This window comes from Pelodiscus sinensis, chromosome 10 (genome assembly GCF_049634645.1).
Source record: "Pelodiscus sinensis isolate JC-2024 chromosome 10, ASM4963464v1, whole genome shotgun sequence".
Classification (NCBI taxonomy): Eukaryota; Metazoa; Chordata; order Testudines; family Trionychidae; genus Pelodiscus; species Pelodiscus sinensis.
The window spans coordinates 43,533,441-43,552,921 of record NC_134720.1 but is presented as its reverse complement, the minus strand read 5'-3'; the positions used below and the strand labels follow the sequence as shown (position 1 = coordinate 43,552,921).

The 19,481-nt window shown below is 45.2% G+C and overlaps 1 long non-coding RNA gene across 1 annotated transcript in view; it reads right to left on the bottom strand.

Annotated features, from left to right (window-relative positions):
• Positions 1 to 11,852: 11,852 nt before the first annotated feature.
• Positions 11,853 to 19,481, bottom strand: part of LOC142830798 (uncharacterized) — a 49,287-nt gene continuing 41,658 nt past the window's right edge. Inside the window, exon 3 of the long non-coding RNA XR_012906306.1 lies at positions 11,853 to 13,352. This is a non-coding gene — a long non-coding RNA (uncharacterized LOC142830798). The remainder of the gene's footprint in view (positions 13,353 to 19,481) is intronic.

The window sequence follows — 19,481 nt, the reverse complement described above, 5'->3', positions numbered from 1 at the left end:
GACCCCTGTTTTTTCATCACTGTCCTCTCAATATCCTTACCCATTTCCCATGTGCCCTCTTCCTGTTCCCAGCCCTATCCCCGGTTCTATTTTCTTTTTCCAAACTCTCCAGGCTCTTTGCTCCCTTAACATCTCCCTCCAGACAGTGGGTATCAGTCTATGTCTAGACTACAGGCTAATTCCACAAGAAGATTTTTTCAGAACAGACCTTTCGAAAAAACTTCTTGCACAAGAGAGCATCCACATTGCAAAAGCATATTGAAAAGCCATGCGCTTTTTCGAAAGATAGCACCCAGACTGCCTGTGCTATGGACAGAATGGCCACCAGAGCTCCTGAGCTTTTTCCTCTTCTCTCTTCTGAAAAAACTCCCTCTTTCCTGTCCACACATGCCTTTGTGTGAAAGAGCTCTTTTGCAAAAAGGCTTCTTCCTCGTAGAACGAGGATTACCAATTGCACAAAAAGCCTTCTGTTCTTTCAACGTACTGTCGAAAGAATGCGCTTACAGTGTAGTCATAACTCAAGTTTTTCTGACAAAACTCTATAGTATAGACATAGCCTAGGGTGTGTCTAGACTACACCTCTGTCGGCAGAGAGATGTAGATTAGGCACATCGAAATTGCTAATGTAAACCTCATTTTTTGAGGAATACAGGATCTGTCGAAAAAGGCTTTATTTTTGACAGATCCGCATCTAGACTGCTGGGTTTTTTTCCGAAAAAGCTCAATTTTGAAAAAAAGCAGCGGCCATGTTTATGCTAATGAACATAAGCATAACTTGGGATATGGGATATTTAAATCCTGGCTTCATTAGAAATTTAAACATGCCTAATCTACATCTCTCTGTCGACAGAGAGGTATAGTCTAGATGTAGCCTCAGTGTCCCGAGGCCTAAGCATTGTCAAGCTTTTCGTAGGCAACACAGATGAGGAGAGTTTTGAGGAGGGATTTGGAGGAGGATAATGAGATAGATATGTGGATGTTTATGAGGAGCATCTCCCAAGCATGTGAGGCAGTGTGGGACAAAGCAAAACAGTGCTTGTCTGAATGAGACTTTTTGGCTCAGTCCACATGATATTCTATTAATCAAACTAGGAGAATATGATCAAGATGAAAATTACTGTAAGGTTGGTGCACAACTAGTTAAAAAAACTTGCTGAAAGAGGAGTTTTGGGACATGTTCTATTAAATATCTTCATCAACAATTTAGATGGTGACATAGAAAGTACGCTTATTAATTTTGCAGATGATACCAAGCTGGGAGGGTTTGCAAGTGCTTTGGAGGATAGGGTCAAAATTCAAAATGGACAAACTAAAGAAATGGTCAGGATAAAGTTTAATAAGAACAAATGCAAAGTACTCCACTTAAGAAGGAACAATCCATTCCACACATACAGCCTATCTAGGAAGGAGTACTGCAGAAAGGAATCTAGGGGTCATAGTGGATCACAAGCTAAATATGAGTCAACAGTGTGACACTATTGCAAAAAAAAGCAAACATGATTCTGGGATGCATTAACAGGAGTGTTGTCAGCAAGACATGAGAAGTCATTCTTCTGCTCTACTCTGCACTGAATAGACCTCAATTGAAGGGAAGACTGAAAGAACTGGTCACATTTATTTTAGACAAAAGAACATTGAGAGGGGCATGATAGCGGTTTTCAAGTATCTAAAAGTGTGTTACAAGAAGGAGGGAGAAAAATTCTGCTTGTCCTCTGAGGATAGGACTTAAAATTGCGGCAAGGGTGGTTTAGGTTGGACATTAGGCAAAACTTCCTAATGGTGAGGATGGTTAAACACTGAAATAAATCAGTGGAATCTCCATCACTGGAGATATTTAAGAGTAGGTTAGACAGACACCTGTCAGGGATGATCTAGATGGTGCTTGGTCCTGCTGCAAGGGCTGAACACTGGACTTGAGGACCTCTCAAGGTCCCTTCCAGTCCTCATATTCTATGATTTCCATGATTCTATGAGTTGTACTATGAGCTGTTATACTAGGAGACTACGTCTACACTGCCAGTTTTGCGGGCACTGAGTATGCAAATGAGGCATGGATTAGCATATCATTGCACCTCATTTGCATAATATATGCACAACATTTTTGCAAAGGAAAAAAAGTAGTGTGGACGGGGTTTTTTTGTGCAAAAAAAACATTTTCCGCAAGATCCCTTATGCCTCTCCCCCAAGTTGGCGCACACTCTCCATGCAGCATCAGGATGACAGTGGAAAGCTCCAGCGGGTTTGGTTTGGAAAGTGGTGCTGTCAAGGCTCTTCCCCACTTTGGCATGACAAATGCAGAAGTGGGGGCCTGCAAATGCAACCCAAAACCTGACCTCTACAGGTTTTGATACAAAAACTTCCCCCCAAAATCCTAATACCCGGATTTTGGGGAATAAAAACTGCTGCCATCACCCAAGTAATCCAAGAAAGCCAGGGAAGAGATCACTTGGGAAACCTCCTCCCTAAAACCTCAGGGGTACCTCAAGCTCTTTTCCCCAAAAGAGCTTAAAAAGGAAAAGAGGAAACAGCAAGCTGCAGTCTGTGGTAGCTGCCCCCTACTCAGAGTCATGCAGATACCCACAGACAGATTTTCCAGGACACAGAAATTAACCAATATCAGGTTAATTAGAAAAAGAAAACTAACTTTTATTATCAAAACAATACTACTGTTGCAAGCATAGTTAGGGTGGCTAGATGGTAAGGGCCACCGATTGATCTACTCAGAGAAAATTCCCTGAGTTAGAAAGCTTCATTACAAAGGAGAGAAAAAAACACCTTTAACAGCTCAGACATCAATTCCACATTCCCAATCATAAAACAATAAAACCTGACACGTTAACTAAACTTTGCCCTACTTACATATTGTGAAAAGACTTTTCTTGGAGAGAGACAGGCCTTCCCATCTCCCTGTTACTTGGAAGAAACCACTCTGACTCTGGCAAAGGAGGGAAAAGATAAAAATTCCTTTGTCCCAGTTTGCAATCCCTACCTTCATTGTTATTGGCTGACCAGATACCTTGGTAGGTTAACCCCTTAGTCCCCAGGCTGCTGGTCAGCCCTCATGGTTATGACAGGTGCAATATGGCCCCTCAGCAGCAGCAAGAAGAAGCAGAGCTGACCACCCAACTGCCCACTCGAATTTGGCCCAATAGCCTTCTGTTATGATAGGGTTGTGGGCCAAAGCCAAGTGAGTGACATTGCAACAGGTGTCTGAGGGGAGTTTAGGTTGCCCACCCATCCCTTGGGATTAGACCCAAGGTATATATCTAGGTTGTTTATGCTTTAATCGAGCCCTGGAACTAGGAACATGATTTTAGCTGTGGTACTCTGAATGGATGTGAGTGGGACAAGCTTGTATTTGTGAACACCAGAGAGAAGGATGTGCTGGTAATCAAGATGCGAGATGATGAGAACTTGGATGAGAGCTTTAGCTATGCGGCTGGATAAGAAAAGCCGTACTTTAGAGATGGTTTGCAGAAAGACTCAATGAGCCTCAGTCATAGTCTGGATGGGAGGACCTTGAGAGAGACTGGAGTCAGAGTTAATGCCCAGGATAGAGGTTGGAGGGACAGGCAGGGTGGCTTCGTTGTTCACAGCAGTTTGCCAGGTAGCAAGTGTTTTTCACGTTCAGTTATAATGGCCCTGATCCTGCAACTGGCGGCATGTGAATGGATGCTTAATTTCATGCACATCCCCAGTGAGTGGGGGTAGGCAGTGACCCAGATGTCAGCTGCAGGACAAGGGACTATGTAATTTGTTTTCAAGGGGTGGGTTTGTCTTTGTGTGAAATGAATGAAAGATCGAAAGCCTGTAAATTACACCCTTATTCTCTCTTCCTAGGCTGAACCAGTCCTTGCTTTACCCTTTCCTTTGGCTTCCCTTGCCCTACATCTAAAAAAGAGATTACAAATTGCACCATCAGCTGTTAACCAAGGTCCAGAGCCACGAGGAAGGATCTGAGTCATCTCCCTGAGAGAATATTTCAGCTGTACATTGTTGTTTGTTTTCAGGCAAATCTGCACAATTATACAATATAAATTCTTATAAAGCATTTAGGACTTCAGTTCAATTTAAAAGCCTGCATGGTTTATGACTAGAATGAATGATGATATGCATACAAATGAGGAGTTTGAAGGGAGAAAGGGAAGAAAGATTAAAGGACATATGAACTTTTCTACACACTCCTCTGCAGGCTCAGGCCAAACTATAACAGAGGACGGGAGATACAAATACCCCATGTGAAAAGGTGAGTTATTATATTTATGGTCCTAAAATATAGCTGTAAGATCCTTTTGCCATGAATGTGTGCTATGAACATCAAGTGATTCTGCTGTCACTTACGCCCTCATAGCTCCATTTACTTCCATGGAGCTAGGTTAGGTGATTTCTGATGTATGCTGATGTCAGTGGGGAACTCATATTTTAAAAACCCCAAACGTGAGTTATTAAAGGGCCAGAAGGAGGAGAGAGAAAATGTTGCCAGTCTGAATATTTTACTGCACCATAGAACCTTAAGGGCTCAGTTCTGTCACTTTTATTCATGTTGATTAATATCTTATCAAAGAGGAAGGACAGACTTGTGGTTATGTCACTGGACTGAGGCTCAGAAGGGTTGGGTGTATTCCGTGGCTGATTCTACCACAGATTTCCTTTGTGATACTGGGCCAGTCATTTAATCACTAAATTCCTTAGCTTCCTAACGGTCAGATGGAGGTGATAGGTTGTATTAGCCTTCTCTTGGGTGCAAGCAAAGAACTACTATGACTGTATTTAGGCAAACCGGCAGACTCCCCAGGCCCCGCGGCAAGGTGTGGGGGAGGGGCAGAAAAAGGCAGGGCCTTGTGTGGAAGGGACAGGAGCAAGACAGCCAGTCCTCCGTGCCACCTGGACTGTGTTCTCCCTTCAGCACCCTCCCGAGCGCGCCGCCCGGGGCTATTCAGCACACTGTGCACAGCTCTGGCGGCAATTTAAATGGCCAGGGAACCAGCCATTACTTCTACCACAGTAGCAGCAGCCGGTCGCCCTGGGCCCCTTTGAATTGCTTGGCCCTGCAGAAACTGCCCCTCTCCCTCTCTCTGTCAGGGGTAAGGGGGGAGCCGACAATATTGGAGAGAGATGAATTGCCACCAAAAGGTGAACTTTACAGAGGGTTTTGGGGGGGTCCCCCCCTTTACCTGGCTTTTAGTGCTGGCTGGAGATTCCTAGTTCTCTAATATTATCTCAAAGTCCCATAGGGATTTTTTTTTTTGAACAACGTAACAACAGATCATCTTTTCCAATTCCATCCCTGTGAGGGCCACGGCAGTGTTATGGTCTGGCTGCGGCCCCAGCCTCTCTTTGTTCACAGGTTGGCTTTAATTTTAAACAAAATGATATTTGGCCAGGTTTGAGGCCAGGATATATCATTGCAGCCCATGCTGAGAAGTGGTACTTTGAGGGAAGTGTCAAGTCAACTCAGAGAACAAGGCTCTGTGCTGTGCCTTTTCGAGCTTTACAGCTCCCTTCTCTAATGCCTGCTCCCGAGGAATCTTCCCCAGAGCTTTTCAGGCCCCTCTATACTTCTCCAGCCTTTTCAAGCAGTGTCAAGGGGCTACATACGGGCTGAGGATCTCCCCCAGAGAACCCATAATCATTCCATGAAGTTCATCCCCTGCCTGTGTGCATTGCAGAGCATGTGTCCAAATGTACATTTATCCAACCTCTGCAAGGGTCTGGAATTGATATGGCTGCTCGCCTCTTCGAAACGGGGCTGGGTGTGAATATAGGCGTTGAATGCACGTACTAAGCTGTTTTTGTCTATATCTGCACTGGTATAGGACTGTTCTGTTACTTCTTCTATATCTTCCTGGGGGAAATTTCTGTCTGTCTCTCTCATGTACACAGAGTGTGATTCATTAGCAAAATAATTTGCATTCTTGCAAGAACGAGGTGCTGTCACAGGTGTATAACCTCAAGGGCTCTGGCAAGCCAGGGCTGTCGTCACCCCAGCCTAGACCTAGCAGGATCTCCTGAGAACTGTGTGTAACCAGCAGACTGAACCGATCTCAGAGCGTGATGAGACAGGAAGGCAAATGACAGGAAATCCACACTCAACCCCTCCGATCTAGCATACAACTTAACCTTTTGTGACCTGAACCACGCTTTTTGCCAGCTCAGTATTTTATAGCACAAACACGCATTCATTAATATATCACAGGGCTGGGAAGAAGGGCACATAGTCAATGCATGCAAAGACAGTTTTGGCTGCCAACTCTCACAACGTATACTTTTCTTAAAGCCCCAGTACTGGCAATTATTTTGACTAAATTTCAGTTTCTGAAATAATTTGGAAATGTAGTGTTTCAATAAACCATTTGTTATTGTAATAGAACATTTTGCTATTTCATTTTGAAACATTTCATTTAGAACCTAAATGTAGTATCAATTATAATGAATCATTTAAAAAGCTGAAATCAGAATGAAACATTTTAATTTTATTTGAAACAAAGTATTTCAGTAGACCCCAAATAAAAAAATTTTTTCAAAAAAAATTTTTTTTTCAAAAATTTCATTTTGCAGGAATTTTCATAGAATCATAGAATCATAGAATAATAGGACTGGAAGGGACCTCGAGAGGTCATCGAGTCCAGCCCCCCGCCCTCAAGGCAGGATCAAGCTCCGTCTACACCATCCCTGACAGATGTCTATCTAACCTGTTCTTAAATATCTCCAGAGAGGGAGATTCCACCACCTCCCTTGGCAATTTATTCCAATATTTGACCACCCTGACAGTTAGGAATTTTTTCCTAATGTCCAATCTAAACCTCCCCTGCTGCACTTTAAGCCCATTACTCCTTGTCCTGTCCTCAGAAACCAAGAGGAACAAATTTTCTCCTTCCTCCTTGTGACATCCTTTTAGATATTTGAAAACCGCTATCATGTCCCCCCTTAATCTTCTTTTTTCCAAACTAAACAAGCCCAGTTCATGAAGCCTGGCTTCATAGGTCATGTTCTCTAAATCTTTAATCATTCTTGTCGCTCTTCTCTGTACCCTTTCCAATTTCTCCACATCTTTCTTGAAATGTGGCGCCCAGAACTGGACACAGTACTCCAGCTGAGGCCTAACTAGTGCAGAGTAGAGTGGCAGAATGACTTCACGAGTTTTGCTTACAACACACCTGTTGATACAACCTAGAATCATATTTGCTTTTTTTGCAACAGCATCACACTGTTGGCTCATATTCAACTTGTGGTCCACTATGACCCCTAGATCCCTTTCCGCCATGCTCCTTCCTAGACAGTCGCTTCCCATCTTGTATGTATGGAACTGATTGTTCCTTCCTAAGTGGAGCACTTTGCATTTCTCTTTATTAAACCTCATCCTGTTTACCTCTGACCATTTCTCTAACTTGCTAAGGTCATTTTGAATTATGTCCCTATCCTCCAAAGAAGTTGCAACCCCACCCAGTTTGGTATCATCTGCAAACTTAATAAGCGTACTCTCTATCCCAATATCTACATCATTGATGAAGATATTGAACAGTACGGGTCCCAAAACAGACCCTTGAGGAACTCCACTTGTTATCCCTTTCCAGCAGGATTTAGAACCATTAACAACAACTCTCTGACTACGGTTATCCAGCCAATTATGCACTCACCTTATCGTGGCCCTATCTAAGTTATATTTGCCTAGTTTATCAATAAGAATATCATGCGAGACCGTATCAAATGCCTTACTAAAGTCTAGGTATATGACATCCACCGCTTCTCCCTTATCCACAAGGCTCGTTATCTTATCAAAGAAAGCTATCAGATTAGTTTGGCATGACTTGTTCTTCACAAACCCATGCTGGCTATTCCCTATCACTTTATTACCTTCCAAGTGTTTGCATATGATTTCCTTAATTACCTGCTCCATTATCTTCCCTGGGACAGACGTTAAACTGACCGGTCTGTAGTTTCCTGGGTTGTTCTTATTCCCCTTTTTATAGATGGGCACAATATTTGCCCTTTTCCAGTCTTCTGGAATCTCCCCTGTCTGCCATGATTTTTCAAAGATCATAGCTAAAGGCTCAGATACCTCCTCTATCAGCTCCTTGAGTATCCTGGGATGCATTTCATCAGGACCTGGTGACTTGCTGACATCTAACTTTCCTACGTGATTTTTAACTTGTTCTTTGTGTATCCTATCTTCTAAACTTACCCTCTCTCTGCTTGTATTCACTACGTTAGGCACACCTCCAGACTTCTCGGTGAAGACCGAAACAAAGAAGTCATTGAGCATCTCCGCCATTTCCAAGTTCCCTGTTACTGCTTCTCCCTCCTCACTAAGCAGTGGGCCTACCCTGTCCTTGGTCTTCCTCTTGCTTTTAATGTATTTATAAAAGGTCTTCTTGTTTCCCTTTATGCCTGTAGCTAGTTTGATCTCATTTTGTGCCTTTGCCTTTCTAATCTTGCCCCTGCATTCCCGTGTTGCTTGCCTATATTCCTCCTTTGTTAGTTGTCCTAGTTTCCATTTTTTATATGACTCCTTTTTTATTTTGAGATCGTGCAAGATCTCCTTGTTAAGCCAAGCTGGTCTTTTGCCATATTTTCTATCTTTCCTACACAGCGGAATTGTTTGCTTTTGGGCCCTTAACAACGTCCCTTTGAAATACTTCCAACTCTCCTCAGTTGTTTTTCCCTTCAGTCTTGCTTCCCATGGGACATTACCTACAAGTTCTCTGAGCTTATCAAAATCTGCCTTCCTGAAATCCATTACCTCAATTGTGCTGGTCTCCCTTCTACCTTTCCTTAAGATCATGAGCTCTATTATTTCGTGATCACTGTCCCCTATACTGTCTTCCACTTTCAAGTTCTCAACTAGTTCCTCCCTATTTGTTAAAACCAAATCCAGAACAGCTTCTCCTCTGGTAGCTTTTTCAACCTTCTGAAACAGAAAGTTGTCTCCAATGCAGTCCAGAAACTTATTGGATAGCCTGTGCCTCGCTGTGTTAGTTTCCCAACATATGTCTGGATAGTTGAAGTCCCCCATCACCACCAAATCTTGGGCTTTGGATAGTTTTGTTAATTGTTTAAAAAAGGCCTCATCCACCTCTTCCACCTGGCTAGGTGGCCTGTAGTAGACTCCTAGCATGATATCACCCTCGTTTTTTACCCCTTTTAGCTTAACCCAGAGACTCTCTACACAGCTATCTCCTACATTCATCTCCACTTCAGTCCAAGTGTGTACATTTTTAATATACAAGGCAACCCCTCCTCCCTTTTTTCCCTGTCTGTCCTTCCTGAGCAAGCCGTACCCTTCCATACCAACATTCCAATCATGCGTCCCATCCCACCAGGTTTCTGTAATACCAATGATATCATAGTTGTATTTATTGGTTAGCAATTCCAGTTCTTCCTGCTTATTACCCATACTTCTCGCATTTGTATATAGGCATCTAAGATACTGATTTGATCTTGCCTCCCTGTTGTGCCCTGACCCTCCTTTCTCCTTCCCATTATAGGCCGTAGTCCCCCCCATTTCCAACCCATCTCCCAGTCCCGCACATGCAGCACTTACCTGTGGGCTTTGTTCACCTGCCCCCAACAAACCTAGTTTAAAGCCCTCCTCACAAGGTTAGCCAGTCTGTGTCCAAACAAGGCCTTCCCGCTCCTGGAAAGGTGAACTCCATCTCCGCCAAGCAGTCCTTCCTGGAAGAGCACCCCGTGATCAAGGAAGCCGAATCCCTCCTGGCGACACCATCGTCGCAGCCAGGCATTCACCTCCAGGATGCACCTCTCTCTGCCCGGGCCCCTACCTTTGACAGGAAGGATAGAAGAGAATACCACCTGCGCTCCAAACTCCTTCACCCGTACTCCCAAAGCCCTGTAGTCACACTTGATCCGCTCAGTGTCACACCTGGCAGTATCATTTGTATCATTTGTTCTTTTGGTTTGATTTGTCCCAAATCAGGATGAAAACAAATTTCAAGATGTCAGAATTTCGTACTGAATGGAAATGTTGAATTTGGATGAGCTCTACGAAATGCTTATATAGTGCCAGATTCTGCTCTTATCTGCACTGAGAGAACCCAGAGGAATTCTGCTGAATTTCAGTTGGGCTGATAGTCTTTCCAGGCCTCTGGACAAAGTGGGAGGGGGGCAGTGGGAGATCTGCTCCTGGAAGGGATGGGGCCTTGGACCAGAAGGGACAGGGCCGAGGCTAGTCAGTGTTCTAGTAGCTATTTAAAGGGCTCAGAGTGGCAATCAGGTGCTCCCAGCCCTTTTGTATTGCTAGGCCCCCGAGCAACTGCCCTCTTCCTAACCTTCCACCACTCCCTCCATTGGCAGGCCTGCTGAAGTCATTGGAGTTAGTCTAGCTTTATAGCGATGTTAGTGAGATCAGAATCTGATCCGCTTGCTTCTCTAGGGTTGCACAGGATGTTTACAATTCCTGGCTGAACACGGCCCTTTGTTTGTTATATTACTCAGTACCTGACATTGTGGAATGAAGAATAGGACCAAGCTGCAAAAGGGCCTTAGGACTTTAATTGAAATCAGAATTGGGAACATCTTTCTAAACCAATTAGAACCCAAGGGTTTTGCAAAAACACTGGATTTTCTGGAGTTACTTTCAAATAGAATTTAGCTTTAACTCCTCACATCTTTTAGAAGGACATATTTGTAATGATTAATCTAAAGCAGTTTTATTTTATTTCCTGGTATGCAGCCATCCAGACACAAGCGATTCCAGGCACAATCCAATTACAACAATTAAATAGTGCTAGAAAAAAACAAAATACAGATTGTTAATAGAGATGGTCCTGAGCCAAAAGTTTTTGCACTTGATAAAGATTTAAACTTCAGTGAAGTATGGGGATATTCAGAACTGGGAGTTGGATCAGTCCATTATACAGGTAGTGGACCAGCCCACAAAGGTTTTGATCCAGATCAGAATTTCTTTTGTTTGAAGAGTTTGGGTCCATTTCTTAGTTTGGGCCCATCTCTGCAGACAATTGAGGCACATAGAACACTTAACAAACCAAAATTCTATCAACAGATTGACTCTAGAGCAGGGGTGTCCAAACTTTTTTCAAAGAGGGCCAGATTTGATGAAGTGAACATGCGTGAGGGCCGACCATTTTGCCTGACATTCTTTGAACCATTAAAATTAAATGCAAATTAACTATTTTATGCAAAGTTTATTGCAAACGGCAAACGACATAACACCAACTATACATGTTGTGTCCAAATATATTTATAACTGATTTAGACCAACTGACATTAACTGAGATTTTACAATGTATTCATCTCAATTGAAAAAAAAACTTGCCTACACTAATGTGAAGGGTGAAACTGAGATCTGGACTGCAGTACATAGGCTAGGTCTGGTTCAAAGGCAGTCCCTGATCTCAGCAGCTGCGGAGTCCGTCCCTGATCTCAGCAGCTGCGGAGTCCGTCCCTGCACTCTCAGCCCCAAGGTAGAGGGCTTGCAGGGTCAGAGGCGGGCGGAGAGCGCAGGGCACGCTGGCCTCACGGCGGCCCGGGGGCAGGGCGAACCCATAGCCAAGCGGGGGAGCGGGGCCGCGGACGTGCCCTACATGGTGGACTTTAGGACCGCAGCGGCCGCCATGGACGGCGGCGGCACGGCCGGAAGCGGCGCCAGTCAGAGGAGCGCCGGGGAGCCAGGAGAGGGGGAGGAAGCGGGGGCTGTCCCTGCACTCTCAGCCCCAAAGCGGAGTGCAGGGGCAGGGTTTGGGACCGCGGCGGCGGCGGCAGCACCAGTTAAAAAAAGCACCGGGGAGCCGGGAGAAGCGGGGGGCCGTATTAAATCCGACCGCGGGCCGCATTTGGCCCGCGGGCCGGACTTTGGACATGCCTGCTCTAGAGCAATCCCCCAGAATGGCTGAATTGGTGCTAACCCTATTCTCTGGCAGAAGGAACACTGAAACTTTTATATTCTAATTAAAATAGCTGTTGTTTTCTTAGATCATAGCTGTCTCTGTATGTTATGAAACAATCCAAACAACAATGCTCTGCTTAGCTAAAGATTTCACAACAGGACTTGCTTTCTTCAGCTGTATTTTTCCAAACACACATTTGTAAAGGCTCTCATTTCACTGCCTTTATTGGATCAGTATTTGTCTCACAGATGCCACACAATTATTTGCAATAAAAAGAGACCATCCTTTCAGTCGTGCAGCATAATGCTGCTAACGTCATGCTCAGAGTATTTTCCTGTAATAAGACTGATGCAGCGAAGATTTTTTATTCTTCTACCCCCTCCCCCCACTTGCACACACCCCAATCCACTTAAATCCTTCCTTTTGCATGTGTGTCTGGGAAGGAAGGAAGGAAAGGTCCTATACTCAGGGGTAATGGCAGGAGCTGATGCAGAGAAAAGAGGAAAATACTGTTTATCCCTAGCTGGAAGATAATTGACCTATAGTCCGTAGACAACCAGTCTCAAAGCAGCCAGTGGCTACACTAAAGAGACTGTAGTTAACCGGAGCCTAGACTAGCCTGTCAAACAAAAGCTTTATAGGGACACAAGGGAGAACAAAAGTAGCACGTTTTGTTCTTTCATAATAAATCTTCCATCTTTATTGTGCTCAGAGAGGCTGTGTTCAAACATGCAGCATTTCTGAGTAATGCCCAGCAGCCCCTCCACCCCACTGAAACATTTAACAGCAATCTGAAGCTTCAAAGTATACTCAACTTGGTGTATCAGGCTGCAGGTTTTATTTTGTCTGAAAACAGAGCCCAGCCCAGCTGTTCTGTGGCTGCTCTGTCAGCAGCATTTCCTGGGTTAGGGAGCACAACCTCTGATGCCATCGCTCTGTATTTTATGTGCACTAAAGGCAATAAAATAGCCATTTCTAAATTTAACTAGCATTACATAATGCAACTATTTATTACATAAGGCTGCTGTTTCTATTGTCTGGAATATTGATTGCTATAAAAACATTGTGCAGCTAGAACTCATATAAATTAACCTTGTTTTCTTTTCTTTTTAAAATGATCAGTCAAAGGGCTAATTTGTTCTCATGAATTCACCTCTGAAAAGCATGTGGGATACCAGACAGGACATTGTTTACCATCATTGAGGCTTGCATTCAGCATTCAGCAAAGAATCTGGCAGCAGATATATAGGGATGACAATTGGATCATTATTTGAACCATTGCAAAAAAGCAAATAACACAGACTAACCTAATTTCCTTCAAATCAGGTCAATTTTTTTCCTCCTCTGTAAAGCAGCAGTGGAAACCACTTAAGAATCCAGCATTCTCACCATATATCATCATTATCACCTACTGTATATTGTGACTAGGTATTTTCCAACAATAGCATATGAAGTGAGAAAATGAAAGATGTTTTTCTTTTCTTCAGCCTTTTGGGGAGAGAGAGAGAGAACATGAGAGAGAGAGAGAGAGAGAGAGAGAGAATAAGAATTAAATATTAACAGAGCTAACAGATCAGAGAGCAAAAACAATTAAATAGCACAGCATCAACACAACAATAACAGCAAATCATGATGCAACTGCTGAGGATGGTGGTAATATACTAATCATGGAATAAACAGACTGATTTGCATCTCATGAGTATTCATGGCTAAGACCTGACATGTGAAAAATTGTTATGGTGGGGGGAGACAGGTTTGGTGGCAAAAATGAGAATTCTCTAGCATCAGCGCAAAATTATATAATTTTTTGAATATACCTCTGACGGAGAGTCTTCTTACCAGTTTTACAAAGCAATGATATCCATCCTTGCAGAATAAAACACCAACTTTTCTCCCCTTCTACACATATACCAATGAAAATTGTATGTCTAAAAAAAAATCACCCAAAAAATTAAAGGACAGATTGCGAAAGTTTTATACAGGCAGTCCCCGGGTTACGTACAAGATAGGGACTGTAGCTTTGTTCTTAAGTTGAATTTGTATGTAAGTCGGAACTGGTACATATTGTAGGGGAAACTCTAGCCAAACATTTCTCCAGAGCTCAGTTTTATTCTCCCACACCTCACTTCCCTCAGTCCTTTATTCTCAAGCTGAGGTGTCTGCTGAGAAAAGCCGCTCCGCATCTCCCTGGTCTGCTGGGGGGGGCACTAGCTTCCCGTCTCCCTGGTCTGCTGGGGGGAAGCAGCTAGTGTGGGGTTGCCTCACCCCGTTTGTAAGTAGGGATCCGATGTAAGTCGGATCCATGTAACCCGGGGACTGCCTGTATTTGCTTTATAGACCAGGCTATGATTGGCAATATCCCTCCAGTGACATCCAATAGTTGGTGCTTCTGTAGATGAACCACCCTCATGCTGCACTAGTCCCCCTGAGACAAGGACTATGTATCCTTCATATTGCACCAGCCTCACTGTTGGTATCCAGTAAATAAAAAACATTTTAAATAAATATGAATGGAGATGCCTATCTCTTAGAACTGGAAGGGACCTTGAAAGGTCATCGAGTCCAGTCCCCTGCCTTCACAGCAGGACCAAGTACCATCCCTGACAGATTTTGCCCCAGATTCCTAAATGGCCTCCTCAAGGATTGAACTCACAACCCTTGATTAACACCAGTAGAGGAGAGCAGAAGCTTGCAAAACTTGGCAGGGGATGGTGGAACAATGTCCCAAAAAGTTGCTTTCTCCTCACCTTACCCTGTGGAAGGCCTCCTCCCAAAGGCCCGTGGGTTGGGGGGTCTACCAGATAAGAAAAGGGAACAGCATAGGACCAAAGGAACATCCACTTTCCATGGCACCTTTCCCTTTTAGTTCAGCTATCTCTGCAGGATTTAATGCTGATTTAAGCTAATCCCTTCTACTCTGTCCCTGTACCATTGGAGAGGGTGGTTTGTGCGATTGACCAATGGCAGTGTGGCTTGAGAGGGAGACATGTTGCTATGTAAGGGAGGGTAAGTCTCTGCTAAAGAGATGACAGCACACTGCATTTTGCTTTTCCCTTAGACCTCTGTGAAGACCATATCAGGTCTCCCCTACCAAGACCATACATAAGTGGTGGGCAGGCTGAATGTGGCCCACCAGGATTCTATGTGTGGCTTGAGATACATGTTGTTTACCGTTGCCTATATGCAGCGTTGCCAGATACTTCTGGTTTCCATCATGTCGTTTTTTTCCTACCGTTATTACTAAAGTGACACACACATACAGGCCCAGCCAAAGAGTTTGCAGAGCCCAAGGCAGCACGCTGTGATTGGCTGAGCCGCACGGCCAGACAGCTCCCAGTCAGGGCAGTGAGTGAGCAGCTGGGTGGGCGGGGCTGGGAGCTGGGCAGGGCTGGGATCTGGACAGCACAGGGCCCTGAATGCGCAGGGCCATGGGGCCCTGAATGCACGGGGCCCAAGGCAACTGACTCTCTTGCCTTGCCCAAAGGCCGGGCCTGTGCACATAAAGACAGGGCACGTGAAGTGAAGTGCATGTTGATTCCACACAACATTGACTGTGAAAGCCTCTGCATCCAGTCAAAGTGCTGATGCGGTTCAATTGGCACACTCCTAAATTCTAGGTAGGCAAGCGCAGTTAGTAAAACTACCCTATCCCGGGATGCCATCTGGGTTACAACAATCGTGTAGTCCACTGAGATGAAGGAGGCCACTTATGCTGCTCATTCACTAGGGGTATGTCTACACTACAATGTTAGTTCGAACTAACGGACGTTAGTTCGAACTAACATTCATAGCCGCTACACTAGCGCTCCGCTAGTTCGAATTTGAATCGAACTAGTGGAGCGCTTAGTTCGAACTAGGTAAACCTCATTTTACGAGGACTAAGCCTAGTTCGAACTTACTAGTTCGAATTAAGGGGTGTGTAGCCCCTTAATTCGAACTAGTGGGAGGCTAGCCCTCCCCAGGTTTCCCTGGTGGCTGGCCAACACCAGGGAAACTCTATGCCCCCCTCCCGGCCCCGGACCCCTTAAAGGGGCACGGGCTGGCTACGGTGTCCGTGCCAGGTGCAAGTCTGCCAGCACCCAGCCAGCAGACCCTGCACCTGGCACGGCACAGAGCCACCCACCCGATGTCCCCCAGCCCACCCCCTCTTCCCGAGACCAGGCTGGCGGCTCCCGGGAGCTTGCCCTGGACCGCAAGAGGCGGGCACCTTCCTGGGCTAGTGCGGACATCGTGGACCTCGTCCACGATCTCCGCACTAGGCACAGGAAAGTGGCCGTCTAGGGCAGGAGAGCTGCCAGTCTGGCCACCCAGGAGCAGGTGTGCATGAAAATCAAGGGGGTCCACTGAGACCCCCGACCCTGAGCCCCGAGCTTACAATGGCCGTACTGGGTCAGACCAAAGGTCCATCTAGCCCAATAGCCTGTCTGCCGACAGCGGCCAACCCTAGGGACCCTGGAGGGGATGGACTGAAGACAGTGACCAAGCCATTTGTCTCGTGCCATCCCTCTCCAGCCTTCCACAAACTTTGGGCAGGGACACCACTCCTACCCCCTGGCTAAGACTACTCCATGGACCCAACCTCCATGACTTGATCTCACTTCCCTTTAAACTCTGTTCTAGTTGTAGCCTTCACAGCCTCCTGCAGCAAGGAGTTCTACAGGTTAACTATTTGCTTTCTGAAGAACAACTTTCTCTTACTAGTTTGAAGCCTGCTACCCATTCCTTTCCTTTGGTGTCCTCTAGTCCTTCTTTATGGGAACTCATGAAGAACTTTTCTGAATGCACCCTCTCCACCCAACCCCTGCTTTTAGAGACCTCTATCCTGTCCCCCCTCCGTCTCCTCTTTTCTAAGCTGAACAGTCCCAGTCTCTGTAGCCTCTCTTCATCTGGGACCTGTTCCCAACTCCTGATCATGTTAGTTGCCCTCCCCTCTCCCAGCCTTTCTCTTCCCCTCTCCCACCTCCTTTTCCCAGTCTCCCCCAATTTTGTTCAATAAAGACAATGTTGGAAGACACGTTATCTTTATTTTGTACATCAATAAGAAGGGGGCTAGGGAAGGGTAAGTGGAAGGAGGTGAGGGAGGAATGGGGTACGAGCCCCCGATGGGGAGGACTGGGCTGGCTCTGCGGGCTTCTGGGGGTGGAAGCTCTCCTGCAGCCCCCCGATTGCCCCCTCTCCCCAGATGGCAGCCTGCGGCAAGTGCAGCCGGGCTGATGGCCGAGTGCTGTGATGTGCCCAGTGTGGGTACTCCGGGCAATCCAAGCCAGGACTGCTTTGCAAGCGGGGCACCCCTTAGAATTGTCTGTCCGGGGTGGGGGTCGGGACCCTTTAAGCACAGCCCTCGGCTAGCCTGAGACAGCATCTCCACGCTCTAAGTCCTCCTCTGATGCCCTGCCGGCACTGCTTCCGGCCATCCTTAAGCCCTGTTCAGGGTCCACTCAATGTGGACTTGCTAGTTCGAATTAGCAAAACGCTAATTCGAACTAGTTTTTAGTTCTAGACGCGTTAGTTCGAATTAGCTTAGTTCGAATTAACTAATTCGAACTAAGTTTGTTTGAATTAACATTGTAGTGTAGACGTACCCTAGCTTAGCTTGCCCATCGCTGCCACACACGCTGGCTGAGGGTAGCATTTAAAGGTACAATGTGATCCTCATGGAATTTCCCGGCTTTTCCACACCCCTGCCATCACTTTTATTGGAGGGCAGTCAGATCAGATTGTATGCAATAGCATACCTACTGTTTGCTAAGAGTAACAACAATGGGACAGACAATGAATTGCCTCTATCTTGGCCAACACACCAATGATGGAACCAGGGCCCTCGAGAGCCAAATGCATTTGCTGCTACACCTTGAGCTAAAGAGACATGTCTTTATAGCTGGGACTGTAACAATCTCAGATCCTCTGCAAACTGGGTACAATGGACACACACTTACCATTGGGTTACATATGTGGGAATGGTGAATGTACTATGCAGCTGTGTTAATGGGTGAGTGAAGCACAACAATGTGGAATAAATGAGGGGTTTTTCCCTTCCCCAAATTTGATAAATGAATATTGGTTCTCAAAGCTAGAGAAATCGGATGTATAACTAGGGTGATGTTCCATCAAAGCAATCTGGGGCATGCATCACAAAATGGCAAAATATATAGCTCTTGGTCATCTATTGTTTGTTCAGAGGTTAGATGCTACAAGAGTCAATATCTCCTGTGGATAATAAATGAGGAGTCCAGTGAAAGATCAAAGGCTTGGAAAGAAAACGGGGGCTCTGGAGATGAGCAGATTACTGAAGCAATGCTCAAACAAACCAAAGCACCATAGTTTATATGAGATGATGATAAGGGTGGGTGGGAGGGGAATGAGATCAGAATACAGGCTGTGCCCAAGAAGAATGATCCCGGAGACTTAGGAGAGTGCACAGCCAAATGAATTACACAGACTGTAGATCCACTGAACTCCTACAAAACCCATCAGACATGATGCTGATAATTCAGTGTTTACCAACAAAGGAGGAAGATAATAAAGTTACTGGGCACATTTGTACTTATAATTAGCTCTGACACTGAAAACCCAAACTAAATGCTTCTGAAAGCAGCAAAGGATAAATCCACAGTAATTTTTAGAAAATCTCTCATTTCCCTTTTTAACTTCATAGTAACTAGACACCTGCAAAATCAGGTGTAAATCAGGAGTAATCCCACTGAGGTCAATACAAATTTTGCCAGTATAAAGCAGAATAAGGCTTAAAGTCATGCATGCAAGTGCTGGACTGTGACAATGAATTGTTCCACCCTGCTGATATGAAATGGAGGTTCCGTGGGGTAACCCTTCCTGGTATTCCTTATGTCTTTTGGCTCATGCCTCAGCATCTGCTTTTCTGTGCCACAACTCCTCCTTTGGAGAACAGTTCCCTTATGATCACTTCCCTTTCCTTAGCCTGAGTAGCTGAAACTATTCTACCTCCCCTCATTTGAAGTCTGAGGCCACATTTACACTCCACAGCTTTTAGCAACACAGCTACTTTGACACACAGCTGTGTCGCTAAAAGTCAGGCAGTGTAAACACTGTTTGTGGACAATTTTGCTCACAAAAACTTCCACCCCCTATGAGCGGCCTTTGCTTTGTCAACAGGAGAGCACTCCTGCCAACAAGGTCTGGTTTACACTAGCACTTGTCATGGCAAAGCTTTTGTCATTGTGGCGGGGAGGGAGAATTAAACACCTGCGAATGACATACACTTTGTCGCTTCATTGCCAGTGCAGATGAAGCCCAATGCTTACACTGAGGGATATGTCACGGTACTTGCCTCCAAGGAAACAGCCTAGGCCACAAACTTAAGGTATCTTAAATATAGTGAACTGTGACTTTGTCTGTAACGGGTTGGCCACCCCTGAGCTATACCATATCCTGGGAATTTTTTCTTCCTATGTTCAGGCCAAAGAGCCAAAATAGTGGTGGATACAGCACAAAGAGCCAAGGGAAAGAAGTTGTTGAGCAAAAAAGAAAAAAAAATGCTGCCCCTTTAAGAACTTCATGTGGCCCGGGCAGGCTTCCATCAGCCGCAGCATCAGATCTCGCTGTCCCAAGCAGCGCCCTGACCAGACAAAGAAAGAAGGT